The sequence below is a fragment of the Mytilus californianus genome, unplaced genomic scaffold, assembly GCF_021869535.1.
Source record: "Mytilus californianus isolate M0D057914Y unplaced genomic scaffold, xbMytCali1.0.p SCAF_6, whole genome shotgun sequence".
Taxonomy (NCBI): Eukaryota; Metazoa; Mollusca; class Bivalvia; order Mytilida; family Mytilidae; genus Mytilus; species Mytilus californianus.
In genome coordinates, this window is record NW_026262712.1 from 47,796,897 (window position 1) to 47,803,077 (window position 6,181).

At 32.4% G+C, this 6,181-nt stretch overlaps 1 long non-coding RNA gene across 1 annotated transcript; it reads left to right on the plus strand.

Annotated features, from left to right (window-relative positions):
* Positions 1-268: 268 nt before the first annotated feature.
* On the plus strand, positions 269-4,989 carry LOC127706214 (uncharacterized). Its single transcript, XR_007984326.1, has 3 exons — positions 269-512; positions 781-963; positions 3,920-4,989. It is a non-coding gene; the product is annotated as an uncharacterized LOC127706214 (long non-coding RNA).
* Positions 4,990-6,181: the final 1,192 nt, after the last annotated feature.

A 6,181-nucleotide genomic window follows, 5' to 3' on the forward strand; every position in this document is an offset into this window, starting at 1 on the left:
TTATTGAAGAAATGTAACTCTTCGTAGCTGTGGAGTCATCAAATACTTAACAAATAGCCAACAGTTGTGCCGCGATTTCATGATGTTTGATAAGCCAATCAAATTAACGCATTTTTCGCATCCAAGTAGTGGATACGAGAAATATGTATTCATGCAATAAATAGATAATAGGTCACAAACATAAGAGAATTTTGATTAAATATAAAAACGGGAAAAGTAATGAGGTGCATTATAAAGAAAATATTTATAAAGATAAATAATAATTTCAGATATGACAAGATGTGTCACATGGTACAAATCACAATTGCCTGGAACAAGTACTGAAACGGATATTAAATGGACAATAAAGGTCCGATCGGTAGCAGAATGCGCTCATCACTGTACCGTTCATACCAACTGCAGATCCATCCAATATGACAATTCAACAACAAATTGCACAATACTCTACGTATCGAATCTAACAAGTCAATATGTAAGCAGTATTCAAATGTCTCATTACAGCAAAACATTAGGTATGTATCAAATAAAATCAGCATTTTTATTAGAACATATCTAGAAAATGTTGCCTATACCTAAATGAAAAAAAACAGGTAAAATTAACTAAATTCAAAATTACATCTTTTCTATGTTTTTGTATTATTTTAAAGTCTCGCATTCTTCTCATCATAAAAAAACATTGAAAATAGTATACACTACTAGTGTGAAGACACACACTTTGTCATCATCTTTTATAAAGTATTAAAAGTATTAAACACTAAGTTGTGTCCTCTTCTCTTTTAGTCTTAAATTGTCCAAACGGATACGATCATCTGCAGGAAAGTAACACATGCGTAAAGTTATATCCTAACTATCTTACATGGAATGACAGCTTCACCGCATGCAAAAATGACGATGCAGATTTACCTGTACTAGATTCAAACATTCTATTTGATGAATTTCAAGACTACATGGATTTGCGGTCGTGTAAGTAATTGGTACTTAAAATATCGAAAACAATTTATAGCATCAATCGACTGTTTTATTAGAGCTAACGCAAATAATGTCAGCGGGCAGATATTTCACCCAGATGTGGTTGCAATCAATTATATAATGCGTCATCTAATTTTGATCACTTTTATTCATAATCGTTCAATGCGTTCATATTTTTTATTTATTCTTAGAGAGAATGCCTACAAGGCTTTTACTTATCGTCTTCCTTAAAGTATCGGCAAAGATTTATTAATACAACATCCGTGACATTCAACTTGCAGACGCCACGTTTTTCAATATAGAAAGAAATATGATGCACATTTCCATCGTAAAATATTACTTTTGACGTACAAGTGGGTACAAATGATATGTATCAATTGTTTGTTCGTCTTGCTTTTCATGGCCATAAAATTGGCTGTTTTCCTAGGCTTTATTGTCCCTTTGGTTTCTTGTCTCCTGTGATGCATAAACACTAACGATAAGAAGGCAGTAGTGTATCTGTTCGCTTGGGCTTCATTTACAATGACAACATCTCGATTGACTTCATCTAATCATTTGAACATTAAATTGACTAACCTATTTTACCATATAAGTCTGACTTTGGCATTATGTTTCAAGCTTTATCTGTATGCATACACTGAAAACCATCTTATTTTTTACAGATACTTCATTTCGCGATTAGGCCTTTCTAGTCCACTTTGCGGCGATTTAATTTCGCGATTTTCTAATTTACTTGATGTAGTTTAATAAGGAAAGATCCAAGTTTTACATATTTTCGCGATGATTTATATTCGCGTTATTTTTCTACTCGCGAAAGACGCGAAAATAAATCGCTCGCGAAAGTTAGATGGTTTACAGTATATATTTGATTCGTTCATCAAAATGTTGATGAGTTTAAATAATCGTGATCAGAGAAAGCAATGCTCAGTGATAAACAAGCAAGCTGTGTTTGCTTTTAAACTCGAAGTGCTTTTTAGAATCAATAATAATCAGAAAAGAATAACAAAGGATGTGAGATACCTATTCATGACACACAATCAGTACATGCACAGTAAAATCACACAAGAAAAGAAACAGCACCTATATAGTTGTTTTTCATCTTTTGTCACAGTTAGGCCTTCACCACGGCGCCAAAAAAGCAAAACAAAAATAAAAACAAAAATTCAAAAAACAAAAATTCACCTCACTGCAAGTTTAATAAAGGCGATAATAGTGTACCGGTGTTCAATAGTCATAAATCGATTGAGAGAAAACAAATCCGGTTCACAAACTAAAACCAAGGGAAACACATCAACCATAAGAGGAAAACAAAGGAACAACAGGAACACTGAAGTGCAACAAAAACAAACGCCAACATACATAGAAACGAACTATTTGATAACAACTGCCATATTCCTGACTTGGTACAGGACATTTTAAGAAAAAATGGTGGTTTGAACCTGGTTTTATGGCTAGCCAAACAGCCGTAACACCACCAAATCGGACCCGGTTAAAAAAGAACATACTTGAAAGTAGTACATAGGTGTAAATATCAAACTATCTAGAACATAATTTAGGAATTAAGGTATCAAATGAAAAGTGATGTACTGGCGATCCTTGTACAACACATATTGACTGATGTTTGAATAGTAGAAAAATGTATGAATAAATTAAAAAAAAAGAATGTTTATTATACCACGACGATAGCAGAAAGAAAGAGTTTTATATTGCCTAAACTACTTAGCATATGTAACATAGAACTGAATAAAATGATTCAATTATGACAACATTTAAGACAACGATTTACTCTAAACAACTTTTTGACTATCTGCTGATGTGTGTTTGCCACTTTAATTCTGTTTTAACAAATTGTTAATTGTGAATCCTATTCTAGTTGATGACAAAACTCAGTGCAACTATATTTGAATAATAAAAAAACCTTCCTACGTACATTATAAGAATTGAAGCACTAGTTACGGCTTCGTCAAATCAAATTCCAAAAGACACAAAACATTCAATCAAAACGATCAGCTTTCGGTACGTAACATTATCTTTGAAAACATTTCTTAAAACTCAAGATCCCTAACCTGCTTTATTACAAATATCAGAACAATTTCAATATTTTTTTCAAATGTTCCCATGTTGTTTGAAATGTTAGTGTTGATTTTAGCGTTATCACATCCAAATTCTAAAGGTTCAAAAACAAAGATAACCTCGCAAAATACCAGCTTAAGGTGTAAGAACGTCAGGTGAATACTGGTAGATTTAGAAAAATATATTTCTGCCGAAAACAACCTTACAACATCATTTGAATTTGTTTTAATTTTATATTAACTAATAACAGTCTGTATGTTTCTATTGCTATCGTTCATAGATCGCCAATAATTCATCTTAAAGCAACAAAACATTTAGGGGTCAAAATTCATTAATTGTATTAAACTTATACCTACAAAGGTCGTCAAATTGACTTAAAATATCGGAATGCTCGCTTTAGGTGATGTTACATTAAGTCCGACGAAGCGACACAGCGTGTCATTCATGTGCGTATTGTCTTTGACTAACATACGCATAATGTTTCTATAGTGGACGAAATAGCACTTACATGTACTACAGTTCTTATGTCATTCTTATACATCATAGTTAGTAACGAACAGTATTGTTGAGTGATACTCTTGTCAAAAACATATCGTTAGTATTTTGTCAATTTTATTTGTTCTTTAAAAACTTTGGGATTGAAGGCAAATCTAGGTTGATTATATTTACATGTTATTATTTACTCGGGAAGATTAATAACCTACAATCTAGCATATACATATTATAATCTTATCTTTAAATGAATACCGCACGCTTCCCATGATGACATAATTAAGCATACTTACCGTTTGACATTAATTGTGCATATCTTCAAACATAGCCTAGTTTAATAATTTCTTTCATCTCTGATTTTCATTGGCATTATTTTTTTTTTCAGCTGGTAGAGTTGCAGTTAATGCTAAACTATCTAACAATGTACCATACTGGGAGACTGGTGGAGAAGTTAATGCTTCAAAGTTCTGCGAGTACACTCCAGATATGCTAAACACATCAGACGTATGTTTGTTTTTGGCCCATAAATCAGAATCATGGTGCAATTCGTCTATTTACAGACTTGATGATGCTTTGTGCCAGGAATATGCATTAAGGATTTGTATGGTGAAATTATAAGAAAATAATTCAGTGGATTGTCCTTCTTAAATCCAATCATATCGATAGAAATGAATACAATTCCCTGTTTACCCAAATATCATGATACTGAAGCAATTTAAAACATTGATTTAAACTCAAATTTTATTTTATATAGTAAATTTTCTAGTATCTTGCTGACACGCCATTAGAACAATGAAAGTATATATATGGGTATTTAAAACATGCATGATGTTTTCAAACAGTTGCAAATACCTGTCGTAAAAAGTCATAAAAAGATTCTAGGATTATAATTTTGTACGCCGGACGCGCTATTTTTTAATATACGATTGATCAATAGCGCTAGAATTAAAACAATTGAAAGGCAAAAAGAGGGGTGCAATATACCACAGGGTTATACTTATAATTGCAACGAATAGCGTTCGCATATATTGATGGAATATCGAGGATACTCGATTACATGTATATGAGTACAATGTACGATAACGAAATGTTTTAAGGAGAGTTAACACTTTCGAAAATAACATGTATATCTAACAGAGCAGCCTGCTACTATCAAACTTTTTTTTATACCAAAGAAGGTTATTTTATAAATTTTGACTTGGATGGAGAGTTGTCTCATTGGTACTCATACCACATCTTCTTATATCTATATAGGGTGTTAATGCATATTTTATGAGAGACAAATTTGGACTTGACAATGCCTTAACGCTTTTCGCGACCAACTGACACATATCCGACAAACCATATTTACGTTAATATTTCATATGATCTTATCAATTGCCATCAAGATAAGTATTATTATGTCCTTTGTGTTCATTACTATGAAAAAAAATTTAATAAACTTTATTTCAAACACTTAGTTTTGTGTCTTAAGTAATCATTGAAGAAAAATTGGTACCGTTTATGTTATTGTTAAATATGACGAAGATCATCTGCGCTTATGTTACAGCTTCATTTCATCTGAATTCATTCCAAGGCAGTATTATCATAACATTATCGACTTATATTGTAGAAGCAATTAGAGTATTTGATTGGGTAATGCACATAATTGTATTTATAAATAAACAAGTGGCGGATTTACTGGGGGTCACAGTGTGCACGTGTATCCCCCACCCCCCTATACCCTCCTCCCCTACCCCAAGTCCAGGTCACCAAACAAAAATTATAACATAACTGTATTGCTACTGAATCTGCTTATCTAGATTTAAATACCATACAAGATTTTTTTTAAAAACTGAATGTCATATTTCTTTTCCCACTTATTTTAAAGAAAACCAACAATTTGTTTAAATAAAAACCTTGCCCCCGTCCCCGGTCCACAAAAAATGTCTTGGTATTTTCTAATATATAATATAGTGTTATTAACTGGCTGTTTCTGTATTGGACCTGTTATAGATTCGAGGTTAGATGTATTGGACCCGAGACGCGAAGAGTCGAGGGGCAAGACAGCTGATCGAGAATCTATAACAGGGCCAATACAGAAACATCCAGTTAATAACATTATATTATTAAATGATTTTAATTCTTCGATTAAACTAAGCAACTTACCTTGAAGTTGAAGAAGTTACAGAAATTCATATCTAATGACTAATCAGACAGAGTAATCTGAACTCGTCTTTTCGCATTCACGATGGATTTTTTGTCAACATTGTCAGATGTAATTTCTGATTGCTCGTCCAAGTACTTAATCTTATGCTATTACAATTCATTTTATCTAGCAAATATAAAGTAGCTGGGAAGAATAAATCAGACAGTTTAACTATTCTTGCTCTAGAACCGTCTGCGTTCTGATGATTGATCAACGGAAATAAAACGGTAAAAATAATCGGAAGTCGTACTCGAAAAGGCTGAGAAATAGTTCCGTTTCAAGATGTTACAAAACACTGAACATCATTTAAACTTTTTTAAGATGTTAAGTTCAAAAATATGAATACAAATGTATTTTATGCATAACGATACGTCCAAAGTTAACTATTAAGTAAGCTTAGGCGTAAAAAAAAGCTTTTCCCGTATTGGCCCCCGTATTGGCCCTGTCCGAAAACCAAAA